At 34.6% G+C, this 21,408-nt stretch overlaps 1 long non-coding RNA gene and 1 other non-coding gene across 5 annotated transcripts in view; one reads left to right on the top strand and one right to left on the bottom strand.

The window, feature by feature from the left end:
- Positions 1-21,408, bottom strand: part of LOC101141243 (uncharacterized) — a 263,129-nt gene that overhangs the window by 61,521 nt on the left and 180,200 nt on the right. The window contains exon 7 of one of the 4 annotated variants that reach the window (XR_010133008.1): positions 15,959-16,022. The exons of the other annotated variants lie outside the window; for them this stretch is intronic. This is a non-coding gene — a long non-coding RNA (uncharacterized lncRNA). The remainder of the gene's footprint in view (positions 1-15,958; positions 16,023-21,408) is intronic. 4 annotated transcript variants of the gene reach the window in all.
- Positions 20,690-20,797, top strand: LOC115934123 (U6 spliceosomal RNA). Its single transcript, XR_004069968.1, has one exon. It is a non-coding gene; the product is annotated as a U6 spliceosomal RNA (small nuclear RNA).

Raw genomic sequence — 21,408 nt, 5'->3', positions numbered from 1 at the left:
GGATAGGATTGCATAGTGTATGAACCCTAGAAAGCAAAAATCTTGGTGCCCAGTTTAGAGTTCTGTTTACCATGCATGACAAAACAGAACTTCCTAAACTCCAAAAATTATCTCTTCATTTACAAACAGGTTTCACATATGCTCTCTTTAATTAAGTGCCCCTTTTCTATTTGCTTTTAGGACCTACTTCAAGTCCCTTCTTTACAAAGCATTGCAAAGCTCTCCATCCAACACAGGGAGATAGAAGTCATTTCTCCCTTTTTGAAAATTAAAATACTAGTTTTGTTATTTGTATAAATATTTAATTCCCTTTTTAAACAAGTAACTCCTTGAATCATGTCTGATTTATCTTTGCATTGTTTATGAGATCAATGCATTGTACTGATGTAAAATGCACACAAATACATGATTGAGTAAAGGGATAAATTAAAATGTGCCATTGTTTAAACTTGATGATGCTTCTAGCTTTGGCTTCTCAGCCTTTCTCTATTCTTATATCCAGCTGTGCATATGAGTAGGTTATAAATGTATAGAATATAGAGCCGGTGTCTTCTCTATCTTTTCTCATACATTTTATTACAAATCTCAGTGCTAATTCCTACATGTATGGATGCTCATAACCAAACAGCCTTATCTCACTGGTACAAACTGACCCTAAGATCAACCAAGCATTTGTTTGGTGTAGTTTATGGTAACATGCTTTTTCATTGTTTCTATTTATTTTGAAATGGAGAAAATGCATATTCGTCAATTTTCTGAAGAAAGAGTTAAAGGTGGCTGGGATTCCATGTCTCTAATATTTAATAAGTGTCTTTCTACTACCAGATTTTCAAGGGAAATCTGAATATCAGACATACTACTACAAAATATCATTCTCTTGTGCTGCTGTGGCCACAAACCTTTCTGTAAATTTCCCAGCTCTGGTGAGATGGGTCAAATCACTTGCAAGCCACAGTGAAAATATTAGGCCTTTAGTCTAAAACCTAGAATAAAAGGAAAAAAAAAACCTTTCTTAAACACTTTATGGCAGATCCAAATCTTAATTTTGGCCCTCAAGATCTTGCCAATGGGATGGCCAAAAGTAATCCCTGGTGGGGGAAAACATCAAAGGAAAGAAAGAATTTTCCCTTTGGGCTTAGAGCAGAGTTCACCTAATGAACACACCGCTGAGCCTTCCTAATGCAATAAGGTCCCCTCTTTTGGGGAGTAGCCCAAAATTTATATATCATACAAAACAAGAAGCCAACAGTCAGATCAAGTAATTCCAAAAGGAAGATTCCAAGGGGAACAAGTGATGCAGACATACATATTTTGAGACTCTTCTTCAGGAGAAAAGGGAAACATACTTGCCCTGAATTTATGGGTTAATATAAACTTGAACTTGCCCCATAGCATACCTCACCTTCTCAGGTAGCAAGCGGGTTTGAGGGGCATCTCTGAGAGGTCTCCTACTTGCCTAGTGGCCTGAAATAGCAGGAAATCTTCCTACCTACTTTGTGGATCATGCTTCATTAGAATACCTACTGGTTTTGGTGATCGGTTCCCTCTCTTTTCTCTTTTCTGAAATACCTGTCAGATATACATAAAAAAGTGAATACATCTGGCATTTAGAAAGCCTAAATTGAGATCCTTTAAATTAAAAAGGCCACTCTCTGCTAAAGGAAAGGAAGTTACATTACAAGTAACACTCCTTGAGGAAAAAAAAAGAGGCATGCATGCAGAATTTAATTGCCAGAGTCTAATTAGTTTTAGACTAGTGCTATAAAACTTAGAGAGGAGCAAAGATAAATATTTCAGCTAATTTCCCTATGTACTGTGAATAAAAGAGTGAAAATGATTCTCAAATTTGAATGTTATGAAGTTATTTGCAAAGTATATTAAGTCAGTTCTTCTATATAATGAAGTGTCTTTACAGTTTAAGAGACTTTCTAGGAGCTGACATTTCTGTCATAAAGAACGAGGCTCTTGTGGATTCATTATGACTTCTTGAAACAATCTGAACTATAGACCTTGCTGTCTGCCAGCTGCGGACACATCTACACATTAACTGTGTCTAAGAGAAGCGCAGTGCACAAAGGCTCAAAGTTATTTCCACCGTCATGACCTAAATCTCTGGCCAAGTGATACCATGTTGAAAAGCCTCCTTGATAATACCTGATTTCTTTTTTCTCTTCACACTCACCTAAAGAATTGCATTTAAAAAAAAAAGAAATCAAATTGCATGATAGAAGGTCACTAGATATATGAATGTCATTATGAAACCAATCAATGCATCACTTTCCCTCCTTTGATCAGCTTGAATCCCTTCCTGGGAAGCCCCATAACCCCTTCAGAAGTGGTCTCCTGTGCGTGATTACTTTGACACAATCTAGATGATGCTGTATTAGGGAGGTGAGAAAGAGCAAGTATCAAAACCAAAATTACTATGTATAAGTTTGCAAATGAGCTGATGATGCCCCCTTTGCCACTTTCACTAAGAAGGGAAATATATTGATTTGGAGTTACAGAGATTCTGTTGCTTCTACTTTTACTTTACTGGCTGGTAAATCTATCCAACACATTATTTCATTTTAAATAATAGCTATTTTTTTCATTTGACCTTTATACCTTTTATATTAGTTTGCAGGGTTTATCCCTATATGTTTTTATAGCAAAAGACTGTTTTCTCCTCTAATTCAAAAGGCATCCATGGTTTATTTTATCCTGGACTAATATGTTTGCTTTATAATGAAAGCATTTTTAAATTATGTATTTATACATTAATCATTGGTTGAGACCATCTTTCTTCCAATGCACAATTTGCTATTTTTATCTGGAGAAGAAAACAGAAGCACCTCCTACTAGGCTACAAGTTCCTTGAGGGAAAGGAATCTAGTTCCTAGCACAGTGCCTGGGACATAGCAAGATTTGAGTAAATTTTTGTGAATAAGTGAATCAGTGTAATAGAAATACTTATGATAGCATATATGAATATATACACAATGTTTACAAAGTGAGTTTACTCTACTTAGGAATTAACTGCATAGATTAACTACTGATAGCAACTGACCCAAGATTGGGCCCTCATATATTTGGAAATATGAAATGCAGTTTAGAGATAATCATATGCTATTTTCTACAATTTTTTCAAAATAGAGAAAAAGTTAAGAAAAAAATATGCATAACTTCCAATAATGGAAGTGTATAAAGTCATAGCATTTACTCCCTAATACATGTACAATTTCATTTTTATTATTTCATATCTATGGTTGTTTTAGGCAAGTATTAATATAAAAATTGCCATCAATCCTGAGATAATATAATTAAAATATTTATGTTAACAGCATTCATTCATTCATGAAAAATGTGTTTAAATTGTATCAAATCATATTAAAACGAGTTGTTTTGAACTACCCTTCAATCTTGAGTGTCTGTAATTCCAGGGTTCTGTGATTATTTTTCTCTCTGAAATAGATTCTATCATAAAATAATGAACTTTTAAAGACCTGGAAACACATGTCCTTCATCTTGGTATTGTCTTCATCTTCCACCAAAATGTTTATGGAATGAAAAACTGTGAAATGTTAATTTCTAAGAATCAATAAAAGTACTCTAGCCTTGGGATGTAAATATGAATTAGAATTTTTTTAACAATTTGTAAATATGAAATCCATGTATCATTATTTATTGGTTACCCAGAGCAGTATAAGGGTTATGACCACTGTTATTTCATTGTTATGGAAACCATTCCATGGAAGGCAGCCTGTGGGTCAACGGGAAGAGTACTAGCATGAGGGCCTAGAGTCCTGCAATCTGGTTAGAGCTTTGACAGTAACTGTGTGACTTTTGCTTTCTTGTAATCTTATCCACTTAATCTCTTTGAGCCTCTATTTTCTCAAGTGAAGAATGATGAATTGAACCAGATCCATAGTTGTCAATATTTAAAAAATCACAGTCGTTTTTGTTCAAACAAAATCTTTCTCGGAACTTAACGTAAGCAAAACAAGTAATGGCTAAGATTCTGCTGCTTAAACAGGGCGGGTGTTCTTCCACTTCTTCCAACTCACTCCATCTTTACTCATCCGTCTTTCTCATACCCCAGCTTCCTGTGGTAGCCTCTTGAGGAGTCGGGGATCTCAAGGAACCCTCATGAACCAAATACTAGACTAGTTCACTGAATAGCTGAAATTCTTCTTGTTCTAAAAGCCTGATTTTAGGAATTAGTGTTAATGTTAGGATAGAATACAGCCAATAATACTACATGGTTATTATCCATGCGGTTTTTTTTCTAAACCATTTATTCTTACACACTACATTTTGAGTATTGTTGGTGGAATAGTGAAGGAGTACTGAGTAGAGACAAGTTATTAAACTTAGTTCCCTTTTATTAATTCAACTCACTGCTCAGCAATGACTGAATATCTTATACTTTTGCTATTGTAAGAATGGCTAAAACTCTCCAAGTCAGGTCACCATTATGGGATGTTCCGCTGTAATAATAAGCAGAGTCTGGCATCCACACCAAGAAATAAGAGACACTAAAGCCAGTGGAATAAATAAGTAAAACTGCAATAGTGCCAAGGTCCAAGGTGACAAGACAGCAAGTCAAAAAGATCAGTTAACTTTGTGAGGCCAAAGGCTGAAACCCAAGAGTAAATTATGAAGTCAACATTCAGGACAATAGAGACAGGAGTAAAACAAAATAAATCAGAAATAAAAGAATCAAAAGAAGCTTTTGAGTTATTCCAAAGTTGTGATCTAGCATTTGTGTTATAGCAGGCTGGGCATGCCTGAAAAGGACTGGTTTGAAGAACCAGGAATGGAAGAAACAGATTAAATTTTTTCTATGGCTAAAATGATTATCAAGGGATTCTAAGTGTCTTAAATTTCTCCTTTCCCTGTTACCACTGATCCTCAAGAATTAGTGCTCATTAAATATGCCAATTCGAAGCTCAACTAAAGTGAAACCATTACCAGTGGACTTACCAGTGGAAAAGGGGACCCTGTGGCTTCACTGTTCTTTCAGAGGTCTTAAAAGGCAAAAATGCACATGGTTTTCTGGAAATTCTGTCTCTGGGATTTGGAGAATGAAAGTAGCTCAGTACTGATTCTAAATTATGAAACCCCAAATCTGGATACTCTGAACTTTTGCAGTGGATTCAAACCTAACTTTTCCCTCTTTTGTTAATAAAGATTCTACAAAATGCTCATAAGACTTCACCACTCCTCAAACATCCCTTAACATCGCAGAAATTTAACCAGCTCTGTTAAAAGTGTATATTTTAGACTGGAATATATATTTTGCCCCTCAAGTTATAATAATGTATTTGAGATTCAAAAGAAATAAAAGTGGATTGCACAAAATACAGCTCATTTCCCCAGAAGGTAAATGTTAAGGGATTTTTTTTTAAGCAGACCAAGTGACTTCTTTCATTATGTGTGTGTGTATATATATATATATATATATATATATATATATGCTCTGCAAGAGCCTTTAATCTCTTCAAGCCTGAATTTTCCTGGTTAAAAAATAAAAAATCAAAATTAAAGTAGTACAATCTTTGCCTCAATAAGGTGTGGAGGTTTCTGGCTTAATTTGGTACCAGGCTAGCATGATAACTGCCTTTGCCTGATTCAGTCTAGGCACACACCCACACACAGTCTGTGATGGTATCCAGATGCAGACACCTACAGGCAACCACCAGAGGCATTCTTTCCAAGAATAAGGCAAATGTCAATGGAGAAAAAAAAAATGGTGCCTATTTTTCTTTTTTTTTTTTAACTTCCTAAAAACAGAGCATTCCCTTATTCCTGAAAGAAGGTAGAAAAAAACACCCATTTCTCTCTTCTTAGATAAAAATTCCAAGGTCTCTCCTAGGGGCTCTCCATCCTGGCTACATATTGGAAGCCCATGGGGCTGACTTGAGGTAGATAGAATAATCTAAAAATGCCTCCCCCTCCACAACATTGCCATGCTTGCTCATCTGATCAAATGTTAATCTACATATTACTGTGAAAGGATTTCGTAGATACAATTAAGGATAGTTACTAATCAACTAATTTAAAAGCAGGGAGATTATCCTGAATTATCCAGGTGTGCCAGTGTAATTACATGGGCCCTGAAAAGCAGAAGATTCAAAGATAATATGGCAGAAGAAAAGACAGGAGAAGTAGGGCAGAAATGGAGGTCAAGGAACCTGAAGCACTGGAAGAACTCAACCCATCATTGCTGGCTTTGGAGACCAGGGGCCATGATCCAAGGAGGCCTCAGAAGTTGAATATGATTCTCAGCCACAGCCAGCAAAGAAACAGGGACCTCCCTTTCACTTTTGCATGAAAACGAATTCCACCAGCAATCCGAATGAGCTTGGGAGCAGATTGTCTCTGACAGCCTCCAGAAAAGAACACAGCCCTGCCAACAACTTCATATGGACCTCGAGAATGAGCAGAGAAACCAGCTGAGTCCACTGGACTTCTGGACTTCTGACTGACAGAGATATAATAAAATAAATTTGTATAGTTTTAAACCATTAAGTGTGTGGTAATTTGTTACAGTAGCAATCCAACAGTAATATGTAGCTTAACTAAAAAAAAAAAAAAAAAAAAAAAAAAAAAAAAAAAAAAAAAAATTAGTATAAGGCCAGGGATCAATGTGTTTTTCAAAAGCTTCCTAGGTCAGTCCTTATCAGATTAATATACATAGGAATCACATTAATTTGATAAGAATTTGCATTTCTGACATCTTGTGAAAATGTGAAAAGATTCTGATCAGCAGACCTGAGATGAGTCCTGAGAGTTCAAAGAAACTACAGGTGAATGCTGATGTTCCTTGTGGAAGGACCACACATGAGTAGAAAGAAGCTAGATGATTGTAAATTAGCCAAGCTTCTCACTACTTTGTGAATATGACATTTGAAAATGACCAAGGTACTATTATTGCAGTATTCCCATCTTTCTACATCCATGTCAAGACTGCAAGTTGATGGAGTGGATCTTAAAGCTGAGTGATATAGAAAATGCAGACAGAATATACCTCAGTGGATGTGGCTTCAACAAGCAAACCATAGCAGGTAGGATTTTAAAAACTGACCTATAGCAGGGTGCAAATACATTTTTTTTTTAAATTTTTTAAGTCTTTAATTGGTATATAACATCACAGAAAGAGACAGTAGAAGTAGTGAAAAATCTCACCACTGCAGAGCAGGATAACAATAGATGAACAGTTAAATTCTTTAGATAATCAGCTGAAGACCTGATAAATGGATTCAGGTAGCAGGTGCTTATGAGAACCACAGGAAATCTGCCTAACCTATCTGAGCAAACTGATTTAAGATGATTGTTGCCTCATTTTCTCAAAAAAAGGCAGGGTGGGAGCTGAGGCTATGATAAATTACCAATGAAAGAAAGAAAGGAAGAATCATGAAAATTTAGTAAAAGAGCATAACTCTAAAGATAAGATTTGGCAGGACCCTGGAGAAAATTCAAGAAAAATACTCTGTAAGCCCACCAGGATATGATAGACATGGCACCTACATTTAAAAAAAGATATGGAAAAATATTATGATATGTAAAACAATAAGGTAACTTTTGAAGGGAGCAGTGGTTGGAAAGGAACATAAAGGGTGTTTCTGAAAGATGGTGATGTTCTGAGTGTTGATTTCTGAGCTGATTACACAAGTGTGGGCAGAATGTAAAAATTGATCAGAATGTATATTTTGATAAATACACTTTTCTGTACTTATATTTTAGTTCAATATCAAACTGCAAAGGGACAAAAATGACTGAAGAGACAAAAATGAATCAGCAGACAAAAAATAATAGGAAGAGGTACACAGAGCACTCAACATGGGAATGAACAATTGTAATGACATGAACTACAACAGCAAAAATAAAACCTGAAAATAAAATATTGAATAGTAAAATTAATATTCAGAACTCTAGTGAGCTTTATAAAGTAATTTTTAGAGCCCTCTAAGAATGTAGAAACAAATGAAAACCTTACGGTTTATACAAATTTTCACAGTAAAGCTGATATATAAAATAAAGACACAGCTAAGGATCATAGGTTCTCTCAGGAAGAAAGTTTGAAAAATTTAGGCATAAGTAGAAAGCACAGATCAAAGCTGAAAATACATTTGCTTTTGTCATTTTAAGCAAACTACCTCCACCTTATCCCAGGCAAAATTTATGAACAAATAGCTCAAACAAGTCATGTTCAAGAAAAAAATAAATATAATAATCAAATTTAAAATCATGTAAGCATTTAAGAGAAAAAAATGTAATCCCATGAGGACTGAAATGTTTGTATGTATTTTTCCAACCATGTCCCCAGTGACAAGATTAGAACTTGGCCCAAGGCTTACACTAGTCATTCAATAAATGCTTGTTGAGTAAGTTAAAAGTTATATTTTAAAAATTGTCTATTATTTTTAAAACACAAAAAGAAACAAAGCTTCCAATTTTTCCTTTGCACAATAAATATAGAAGAAAATAAATTTATATATACTCATATTTGAAGGAGGGAATCTCTTTGCAAAGAATGTCATTTGCAATTAAGTTTTTCATCATAGATCAAGTCAATAGAGACACACTTTCAGATGTAGAACGACTGAGGAAATAGATCACTCGACTCTTGGAAAAAATTTCTGAAGGTGTATTCAACTTACTAAAAGGTGATCAACATAAGAATGCGAAACTGTTTCTGTTCAAAAAGACTGTGATAAGCGCTCAAGCATGTTAAACATAGAGCTAAACCTAGTTACATTTTTAATATATGGTGTAAAGTAAATATCAAAGGATTTCTTAAAATAAAAGATAGGTAATATAAAAGTGATGTTCTATGATAATTATCTGAGTCCTAATTATAACACATAAATATATTGTAGAGTGAAGCAAGGGAAACATCAGGAGAGGAATGAGAGAGAGGAAAAAGGAATTAAAGTAAAATAAATTTCTTATTTTAATTATGGAATACTTTTAAATGTATCATTTAATTCTTGAGTTTGATGATTTCAGAAATATAGGATACCTGTAATACCTAAAGGTGACTTGTTTCAGAATTATAAAACATGAAACTTGCAAGTCAAAATCACAGAAGAAAGTAAAACTATACAAAATATAATTCATGTATAAAAAGAAAGTAATAAGGAAAGAGTATAAATTATATAGCATTTACAAAAATGAGCAAATTAACCAAAATATCAGGTAGATAATAATAATTGTGAGTAGACTGAACCACCTGTATAAGAGATAGAACTTTTCCCAATGGAAAAAAATCAAACTCAAACCAGCAAAATCAAAGTCTCTTACAAAATAATATGTAAAAATTAAAGTAAGAATAGAGAAGGAAGGCTGGACGCAGTGGCTAACTCCTGTAATCCCAGCACTTTGGGAGGCCGAGGCAGGCAGATCACGAGGTCAGGAGTTCGAGACCAGCATGACCAACATGGTGAAACCCCATCTCTACTAAAAATACAAAAAGTAGCTGGGCATGGTGGTCCATGCCTGTAATCCCAGCTACTGGAGAGACTGAGGCAGGAGAATCGCTTGAACCCAGGAGGCGGAGGTTGCAGTGAGCCAAGATTGCGGCACTGCACTCCAGCCTGGGCAACAGAGCGAGACTCCATCTCGGGAAAAAAAAAAAAAGAGAGAGAGAAGAAAGAATAAAATATTTATCAACAAACTTCGAAAAAAAAAGATATAGGAACGAGATATTAATTGAGACAACATACAATTCAAGACCAAAAGATGATTAAATTTGAAAACAGATTTGATAGAGTAACTGTAGATATTTTAAAAGCAAATAAAATAACAAATTTTATAATTTAGAAACTCAAGAGCATGTTGAAAAGAAACAATTGTATCAAACATTGAGTTGAAAACAAGTAAAATAAATTTTGGTTTACGTTGCACACTACAAATTGAACTCAATCCCACACAAAATTTATGGTTGCTTATGGCCTAGATCTTAAAGCAAACCATCTCTCCACTTCAGACTGATAATTTGCCTGGAAACGTGTTGCTATTGCTGCCATAAAGGGGTTTGACATTCTAGAACCTTCTTCAATGCATACTAATTTTAAGGCTGAATTTGCTACCTTCATTAATCACTGGACATTCATTGAAGGCCTGGCCTAAAACCCAGAGCTATGGCACCTTCCTCTTCCCTTAGGGCTTTTCTTCCCTATCGGCTTATGCAGAGAGCTCTGTTATATCTCCAGCCTGGGTCTGCCTGTGTCATGATCAAGATATAAGAGGCTGGGGTTGTATATTTCTTCAAAGCAGACTTTGAAAGATGGTAAAAGGCAGTATAAGAGTAAGTCTAAAGAGGTGCAATTGCCTCAAAAAGAGAGTATACTTAACAAGAAGACACTAGAATTGCCAAAAATAAGTTTACTTATAACAACAACCACAAAATCTACTTCACATTGAATAAAACACAACTCCTGCCCTCAAATAACTTCCAGGAGAAAAATAAAAACACTTAACCTCATCACTTAAGGTTTATAAAGCATTCTTTTTGTTTTTCTTTTTCTTTTTGTTCTTTTATTTATTTGGAAGTTGCCAGCACAGGAAACAGTGGAAGATCTCAGAGTGTCTGTTATCATTATTTAATATTTTATCATAGCATTATTCTCAGTGAAGTGAAAAATACTTTTAGGAAACAGAATACCAGTGAATTAATTGAAAGTAAGAACTATACCTAAGACTTCAGAGTTATATTTTAACTTCATTTCTTTAACTATTAATTTTAATTATTTCTCATCAGAATTTATATGTCATGTCTATGTGCAAACTGTAGTATTTTATTGACCATTTTTCATTTTCCTTTCATCACTCTATATACCTCATTTTCACACGGCTCATAATAATTTTATATTATGTGTTCCATAATATAAAATGGGATACATTTACTATTATTACAATATTTACATTGAAATATGGTAGGAGAAACAATATAGCATTCTGTATATCTCTGTTTCTTTTAAGTTGCAAATTTTGTTTCTGGGAACTATAAAGCATTCTTAATTTCATGATAGGTAAGTCAATAGCTATTCTTGTTCCCATCTTATAGATGAGGAAAACTGAGGCTCATAATGGTCGAGCGACTTACTCTGATCATATAGCTAAGTGCAGAGACAGGATTTGAAATAAAGTCTTCCAAATCTAAATTCACTGCCCTTTTAATTTCTTCATGCTGCCTCCTAAAGTATACCTCAGGTACATTGGTTGCCTCATTCATTCTTCTTTGGCTTGCATTGTGGGCAATCAACTTCTGGAGGGAATTCAGAGGGACTGCTGCAGACGATTGCTATAGCAGCAATTGGTCATAGACTCTTAGCTTTGTGACAGCTCAAGTCAATGCCAGGCACAGTACCATGAAATAATTTCTGCAATCTTTTAGAATAAGGAAAGTTCCCCTGAACTTCAGGGACCACAGGGGATCCCACAAAGATTCATTCCATGTTAGGATCAGTCTGCTGGCCTCTGGAACAGCAGAACCAATAGTTATTACCTGCCTCTCTGCTTCAGTTGAGAGGACTAGCTCTGCTTGTTCTACTACCATGACAGTAATATTAACTCCAGGTTCCATCTGTGTCTCAACCCGCAGCTCTCAATCCAGCAGGAGTCTGGGCACATGAATACTGATTCTGCACATTGGATTCTGAGTAATTCTTAACTTTTTCAAATTAAGAATAATATCATAAACTTAAAATAATTATATGTATGGGTGGCTGAGCCACCCAGTGAGTCTGCAGTTTGTAAAAAGGTAGAAATAGCAGATCTCTTGGAGATTTGATTCCCAATCAACATCAGTCAATCCTTTTAAGCAGTGACTAATTTATAAATATCACCAAAAGCGGAAACTGTTTAATTAGAAGTTCTAGAAAGAAGAGAAAGATTTGAAAGATATAAATCCCAGCCAGGTGTTTGAACCCAAATCAATGACCGCACTATATAAAGGCCCTAAGAAATAATGAACTGCCTTCAATCTTGCCTTTCAGGTTGTTGACCTGAATATATCTCAAGTAAAAAAGGCATTTTAATTTTTTAATTTTTCTCTTTTCATAGTTCTTTAGAAGAATAAAGTGGTTCAGCTTTTATATAAAGGCTCAGGGAATTTTGAAAGAGAGAAAATATCAATACATTCTTTGTTTTTATTCCTAAGCAAAATAAGTTGCCTTTAGATCAAGGATATAAAAGTAGCTCAGATTAGCTAATAAAATATACCATAAAATATTTGTTTCCAAACTACTGTGTTAATTGTCAGAAAAAAAGAAACGTCGATTATAGAATATGATTTCTTTCTCCCAATTTTCAAAGCAAATATATTCACATTTGCTACAGGAATATAATCTAGTGAATGAAGATGACCAGATGGGACTAATCCTGCTGTTACATTAAAGGGGGCTTGGGTAAAATGGGAAGAACAATTATTCAAGACTCACTGTCATAAACATATGGTATTAACAAAGTATGTGGAGTCAAAATAATGCTGTTAATATTCTTTTCCCTTTATACTTCAAGATAAGGCTTTGATCCAGGTGAGAGGGGCCATTCTCAAAGCCCCACACTTTAGGAAGCACTGCAACATACAACACAAATGTACTAACCTGTAATACTAAGACTGAAGATCTGCTCCTGTAACACTGCTCGGCCCCAGAGAATGCTTCTCTAGGGCTCTTCACCTTGGCCTCAAAACAATATCATACTGAATGGGCAAAAACTGGAAGCATTCCCTTTGAAAACTGGCGCAAGACAGGGATGCCCTCTCTCACCACTCCTATTCAACATAGTGTTGGAAGTTCTGGCCAGGGCAATCAGGCAGGAGAAGGAAATAAAGGGTATTCAATTAGGAAAAGAGGAAGTCAAATTGTCCCTGTTTGCAGATGACATGATTGTATATCTAGAAAACCCCATCGTCTCAGCACAAAATCTCCTTAAGCTGACAAGCAACTTCAGCAAAGTCTCAGGATACAAAATCAATGTACAAAAATCACAAGCATTCTTATACACCAATAACAGACAAACAGAGAGCCAAATCATGAGTGAACTCCCATTCACAATTGCTTCAAAGAGAATAAAATACCTAGGAATCCAACTTACAAGGGATGGGAAGGACCTCTTCAAGGAGAACTACAAACCACTGCTCAAGGAAATAAAAGAGGATACAAACAAATGGAAGAACATTCCATGCTCATGGGTAGGAAGAATCAATATCGTGAAAATGGCCATACTGCCCAAGGTAATTTACAGATTCAATGCCATCCCCATCAAGCTACCAATGACTTTCTTCACAGAATTGGAAAAAACTACTTTGAAGTTCATATGGAACCAAAAAAGAGCCCACATCGCCAAGTCAATCCTAAGCCAAAAGAACAAAGCTGGAGGCATCACACTACCTGACTTCAAAATATACTACAAGGCTACAGTAACCAAAACAGCATGGTACTGGTACCAAAACAGAGATATAGATCAATGGAACAGAACAGAGCCCTCAGAAATAACGCCGTATATCTACAACTATCTGATCTTTGACAAACCTGAGAAAAACAAGCACTGGGGAAAGGATTCGCTATTTAATAAATGGTGCTGGGAAAACTGGCTAGCCATATGTAGAAAGCTGAAACTGGATCCCTTCCTTACACCTTATACAAAAAGCAATTCGAGATGGATTACAGACTTAAACGTTAGACCTAAAACCATAAAAACCCTAGAAGAAAACCTAGGCATTACCATTCAGGACATAGGCATGGGCAAGGACTTCATGTCTAAAACACCAAAAGCAATGGCAACAAAAGACAAAATTGACAAATGGGATCTAATTAAACTAAAGAGCTTCTGCACAGCAAAAGAAACTACCATCAGAGTGAACAGGCAACCTACAACATGGGAGAAAATTTTCACAATCTACTCATCTGACAAAGGGCTAATATCCAGAATCTACAATGAACTCAAACAAATTTACAAGAAAAAAACAAACAATCCCATCAAAAAGTGGGCAAAAGACATGAACAGACACTTCTCAAAAGAAGACATTTATGCAGCCAAAAAACAATGAAAAAATGCTCACCATCACTGGCCATCAGAGAAATGCAAATCAAAACCACAATGAGATACCATCTCACACCAGTTAGAATGGCAATCATTAAAAAGTCAGGAAACAACAGGTGCTGGAGAGGATGTGGAGAAATAGGAGCACTTTTACACTATTGGTGGGACTGTAAACTAGTTCAACCATTGTGGAAGTCAGTGTGGTGATTCCTCAGGGATCTAGAACTAGAAATACCATTCGACCCAGCCATCCCATTACTGGGTATATACCCAAAGGACTATAAATCATGCTGCTATAAAGACACATGCACACGTATGTTTATTGAGGAATTATTCACAATAGCAAAGACTTGGAACCAACCCAAATGTCCAACAATGACAGACTGGATTAAGAAAATGTGGCACATATACACCATGGAATACTATGCAGCCATAAAAAATGATGAGTTCATGTCCTTTGTAGGGACATGGATGAAATTGGAAATCATCATTCTCAGTAAACTATCGCAAGAACAAAAAACCAAACACCGCATATTCTCACTCACAGGTGGGAACTGAACAATGAGAACACATGGACACAGGAAGGGGAACATCACACTCTGGGGACTGCTGTGGGGTCGGTGGGGGAGGGATAGCATTGAGAGATATACCTAATGCTAGATGACGAGTTAGTGGGTGCAGTGCACCAGCATGGCACATGTATACATATGTAACCAACTTGCACATTGTGCACATGTACCCTAAAACTTAAAGTATAATAATAACAAAAAAAACAAAAAACAAAAAAAAACAAAAGCAACTGGGCTTAAATTCCATGAATGTTTGCTGTGAGGCAGAGGTAGGGAACAGACCCTGCTAGGGAATACCAGAAAGAGTTAAGTGGTGGCAGCACTCAGGTAAAAGATAATAAAAATTCATTCTTCCCCTCAGATAATGTGAATAAAATAGATTCTGGTAGAATGTGAAACAGTTTCCCAGTAATGCCAAGTGTCCATTTATCAGTCTTTCATGGTGTTCTAAATCACGTTTCTGGAATTGCCATCAAATTATCATGGTATTTGCAACAGGTGCATATAGTGTCTGAGAAATGTTGAAATATTTTACAATATTAAATAATTTATATTTTTATAAATTTGTGAATATGTATGTATATAAAAACAGGTTACTAATTATATTGGCAAATAGAATTGCAAATAGTTTTATTTTATAAAAATATTTTATAAGGTTAAATTTTAAAATTCAGGTGTTAATCATTTTGACTTAAAATTCTAACCTATATTAAATATGAATTTTATTTTACTTTAATGGAAATTTGAAATATTTTTGAAAGAACAATTTTGATAACATAAAACTTCTGTCACATTTTCAACTTCTTGCATTTGCTTTAATTTGCATTTTGAAGAATATATATTCACATTCTGTGTACGTTGAATGAAACCATATTACTATTTTCTAATCTTTGAGATCAATGTGAATTAAAACATCAAATCATAATTGGAATAGAAAATACCTTTGAGCTGAGAAAAGGAAAAAAACTGAAAAAGAAAATATTTAAAACCCCAAAGAAGTTATCTGCTTAACTGTTTAAAAACTGAAAACAAAAGAGGCTTCTGGTGAACATAAATTATATGACATTTTTAAAGCAAAATATTACAAAATAATTTTTAATAAAAAATAAGAATCAAAGTAATGACAGTGAGAAAGAATATTGTTTTCATCAAATACAAAACTTGAATTGATCATGTAATTTCTGTACTACATGAAGATTTTGATTGCTGAGCAAAACAGTGGGAATGAAAAAAAAACATTATTCATATCAATTTCCCAACTCAGAAGCAACAAATACAACTATGGCCTGCCCATTAGGACAAACTGCATTCATGAAATCAGAAAATTTTATTTTAAAGAAACTTGGGAGACTTACCATGTTTTTTAGAATATTATCCTAGAAAATTGCCATTGCATCATTCTGACGATATGAACATTTTCTAGAAAAAGACAATATGATTCAAATCATTTATTTTGATTTTCTATTGGATGAACATTGCAGAAAATTTTGTTTGACATTACAGTTTCTTCAAATGGAAAAAGAAACTATGAAAATGCCCTTTCTCATTCTTTTTTTTGAATAAGAACAAGATACTCGTTCTTTTGGCTGCATACTAATACCATGGAAGCAGAGTATTCCATGGTGTATATGTGCCACATTCTCTTTATCCAGTCTATCATTGATAGGCATTTAGCTTGATTCCATGTCTTTGCTATTGTGAATAGTGCTGCAACAAACATATGCATACATGTGTTTTTATAATAGAATTATTCATATTCCTTTGGGTGTGTAACCAGTAATGGGATTGCTGGGTCAAACGGTATTTCTGTACATGGATGGAGCTAGAGGTTATTATCCTTAGCAAACTAACACACAAACAGAAAAGCAAATACTGCATATTCTCAATTGGAAGTGGGAGCTACATGATGAGAACATATATACAGGGGAACAACACGCACTGGGGCCTTTTGAAGGGTGAAGGGTGGGAGGAGGGAGAGGATGAGGAAAAATAACTAAAGGGCACTAGGCTTAATACCTGGGTGATGAAATAATCTGTACAACAAACCCCCATGACACACGCTCCCTATGTAACAAACCTGCACTTGTACCCCTGAACTTAAAATAAAAGTTTAAAATAAAATAAAATTGCCCTTTCTATTCTAATTCCACAGACAAAATATTTTACTATTATTTTTACCTGCTTCTCAACAAATCTTCTCAGATCGGTTTGGAACAATGTAATATTTGTGACAGAAAACATTTAGGTTGTTGATAATACAAACACACACACACACACACCCCACAAAAACACGAAACGTCATTTGCATCATTTGCACATAAGTATTTGTGCAACTACTAGAATGGAAATATTTGAATAAATAGCAAACAATAGTTTTAAATAAAAACAAGTAAATGCTGGTATAGAACACTGAAATGATGTTTTGAGGCATATTTTTGTGGCCCTTTTAGCACAAAATGATATGAAATAGTGGAACATTTCTAGATTTTGTAAAAATTATTTCAAACAGTGATACTAGAATGGCCAAACACATACAGCAATGTAAGAAATATTGTAATAAATGTCACTACAATTGCCAATGCCTATTGATGGAATTGGCTCATTTATTTTCCTCCTCTGGGGCTCGCTATGAATTGTGGAAGTTAAGATATATACCTTTAAGATGTATCATTCAATAACAAACAACAAGCCATTATTCACAGTTCAATTATATAATTGCTGTCTTTACAATAACTGTGAAATATATTTTATGGAGGTAGAAATCAGCATATAGAATTTTGCAGTATATTTATCACACCTGGGAGGAAAACCCTGGAATATTTCAATTCTTTATTTTAAAAGATATCAATTCACAAGACAGATATAAAAATAACCTTTAAGCATACGAATAGATGTTCAACCTCATTCAGGATATGAGAAAAGAGAAATGCAAATTAAAACAAAACTAAGATGCCGACTCTCACCTACCAGATCAGTAAAAATTAAAAAGAATAACAATACTCTTGCTAGGCTGTGGAAACACAAGCACCCTCATATATTGCTGGTGGGAAAGAAAATCGGTGCAAACCTTAGGGGATAAAATTTGGTAATATCCAAATGATTACATATATATTTACATTATGACCCAATGATCCCAATTTTAGGATTTTTTTCTGAAGTTGCACATCCAATACTATGAAGATATACACACACACACACACACACACAAAATCATTCATTGTCATCGCAACATCTTAGAAACAATGTAAATGCCCATTTATAAGAGACTGATTGAATAAACTATGGTAGATCTACATGGTGCACGTTATTTCCTTTAACAGAATAAGGAAGTTGTTTGTTGAATAATGTGGAGCAATTTCTAGGATATTGTGAAGCACAGTGTTGCGTTAGGCAATTAATAATGTTTGTGGTAGGTTTAAGCTTCTTTAAAATGTATAATTTGTTGTGATTACTTTTCTCACTCTTAGTAAATATTCTTTCTTTAAAACTAATTTCATCTTGATAATTATGTTTTGTTTTTCTTAAAAAAGGAAGTTTCCCGGATTGATATAAACTCTGGCTACACAAAACCTGCACTTTCTTCAGAACTGTGGACTATGGTATGTAAATACATTATGTACTGTCTTCTATTTGATTTTTCTAATAGGTTTTCCACCAAAATTACTCTAACATATTTTTCTAAAGCAGCAGTTCTCAAACCTAGCTCAGCATCAGAATCAGCTATGGACCTTTACAAAAACAGAGATTCCTGGGCAATATGTAAGTCTGGGGTGTAGAAATCACTATCTTCCAAAAGCCCTGAAGCTGATTCTGAGCATCATCCAAGTTTGAAATCTCTGCTGAGGGTAGGTTTGCAAAATAGGGAGAGAATAAAATTATTATTACTCTGCATTTTAAAATAAATTTGTAATTATTATCAATAATTTCTTACTTTCTTAAATTCTTCATGATTTGCCCAAGAGTGTATCATTCTGAAATTGAAAGGACTTTAAGGAAAACTAAACCATAGGGAAGAATTCTACTTGTCTCGTGAAACACAGTCTAGTAGGATAACATCCGGACTTGGAGCCATTCCACAGAAATCAATTCCTGACTCTGATGTAACCATGGCCTGCAACTCAGCAAGGTTGTTAATGTTGGTACCTGGTTTCTCTTCTGTAAAATGTATATAGTTTGGCCTTTTTTCACATAACTGTGGGAACCAATAAAGATACACAACGTAAAATGTTCTTACAGACTGCTAAGGGTTATAGTTCTGAACATAACTCTCACTATGTATGTAAAGTCTAATTGTGTCTCCATTTACTATAATTTTTGAAGTCTTAATTCTATATTTAGGTGATATTATTTTATATGAATTACTATCTATCTTCTATCTATCTATCATCTATCTATCTATCTATCTATCCATCTATTCATCCATCTATGCCACTATTTTCTCTGGAATTAACAGAAGACATAAATAACTTCAGTTATTTGGGAATATTATGCACTTTTAAAAAAAGTTAATTTTAAGTTCTGGAATACATGTGCAGGACATGCAGGTTTGTTACATAGGTAACGTGTGCCATGGTGGTTTGCTGCACCTATCAACCCATCAGCTAGGTATTAGGCCCCGCATGCATCAACTATTTATCCTGAAGCTCTCCTTTCCCCGGCCCCTCAGACAGGCCCCAATGTATGTTGTTCCCCTCTCTGTGTCCATGTGTTTTCATTGTTTAACTCCTACTTATAATTAAGAACATAGGGTGTTTAGTTTTCTGTTCCTGGGTTAGTTTTCTAAGGATAATGGCTTCCAGCTCCATATATGTCCCTGCAAAGGACATGATCTTGTTCCCTTTTATGGCTGCATAATATTCCATGGTGTATATGTACCACACTTTCTTTATCCAGTCTATCATTGATGGGCATTTGGGTCAATTTCATGTCTTTGCTGTTATGAATAGTGCTTCAGTGAACTTATGTGTACATGTATCTTTATAATGGAATGATTTATATATATACCCAGTAATGGGATTGCTGGGTCAAATGGTACAGCATGATGCAAATCACAGAGGATATGAAGTGGAGTCATACGCAAAAATCTAAGACACTTTGGAAATCACTCTCCTGAGGAAGAACAGGAATTCCATAAGTCTTTAAAAGGCATACGAAAATTATATTCCATATGATCTAATATAAACATTTACATATGTTAAACATATATCTCTCATAAAATCTGGCAGAATCAAATACAGTTCACAAACAGTTATCATATAATTGCCTTATTTTCTGATACATATTGTGTGCTATCATTTCAGAAAACATACTAAGTAAAATTATATTTATCTTCAATAAATACATCCTGTATATTTTCAAAAGAGCGATAGAAGTCACCACAATAATTTTAAAACTACATATGGTTGAGAAAAATGCCAAAGGGGGAGGAAATTAATTTTCATCAAAATTAATTTTGATTAGTATGTTTCCTGAGTTGGAACAGAATCTTGAATTGCTGGTGGCATTCACACCTCTCCATTACTGCTGTTAGCAATTCTGTATCTACTTCTGGAGTCTATAAAAGCTTAGTGTATCAAAGTGATGCCAAATGTATATGTAACTCCTAATACAATGTTATGAAAATGATTCATTAATAAGCAATACTCAGACTTCTATGGTGAAGCATGGAGTCCACATCAGTCTATAGAAGGCTGTTCTCAATCTTAAATTTTAAGTATCTTTAAAGTAAAATCAGGACTATAGTGCCTCTACACATTTTGAGCTGAGAACATTATGTTAATTTACATATCATCCAACTAGATTCTATATTCTTTTTCTCTGGACAGGTGGCCTTTATACTTTTTAAACTGAGAACAGCTAGTATGTCCTGATTTGGTTCACATAACCCCTCTCTCCCACAATAACACACATACAGAAATAAAATACTTAAAATAATATATTTCCTTATTATTACAATTTTTACCTATTTTATTTTCTTCTATTCTATGTTTTTAAAAAATATTGGTCACCAAATTAGATTGATTTAATGTCCCACCAATGTGCATCTGAAAAAATTGTCTTATCAGTGATTTCAAAAATAATGTGGGGTCCTTGGCTTTGGCAGTATGTGTACTCAAATTGGAATGATACAAAGAAAATTAGCATGGCACCTGTGCAAAAATGATATGCCAATTTGTGAAGTATTTCATATTTTAAAAATGACTTGGGGAAGAGTAATCATCAGATAAATGGATAAAGTACATGTGATCCATATATACAATGAAATATCACTCAGCATTAAAAAGAAAGGAAATTCTGACACATGCTACAACATGGATGAACCTTGATTTCATGACGTTCAGTGAAATAAGCCGGTCACAAAAAGACAAATAATGTATGCTTCCACTTATATGAGGAACCTAGAATAGCTAAATTCATAGAAATGGAAAATAGAATAGTGGTTGTCAGTGGCTGGGGAGAGAGGTAAATGGAGAGTTATTGTTCAATGTAAATAGAGTTTCCGTTTTGCAAGGTAAGTGTTCTGGAAATGGATAGTAGTGGTTGCACAGCAATTAGAATTTACTTAACACCATTGGCTGCACACTTAAAAATGGTTAAGATGGCAAATTTTATGCTATGTATATTTTACCATGATTACAGAGAATTTTTTAAATCACTTAGGCAAATACAAATTTTAGTGATGTACTTCAGATTTACTGAATCAGGAATGGGGACCTTAAATCTGGGATTATTTAAGAGCCTTCCAGGTAAATCTGATTCAAAGTGGCTTAAGAACCACTGCTTTAAAATACAACTATGACTTTTC

The sequence above is a fragment of the Gorilla gorilla genome, chromosome 2, assembly GCF_029281585.2.
Source record: "Gorilla gorilla gorilla isolate KB3781 chromosome 2, NHGRI_mGorGor1-v2.1_pri, whole genome shotgun sequence".
Classification (NCBI taxonomy): domain Eukaryota; kingdom Metazoa; phylum Chordata; class Mammalia; order Primates; family Hominidae; genus Gorilla; species Gorilla gorilla.
Note: the sequence above shows the minus strand (reverse complement) of the source record. Positions and strands in the feature narration are given on the sequence as shown.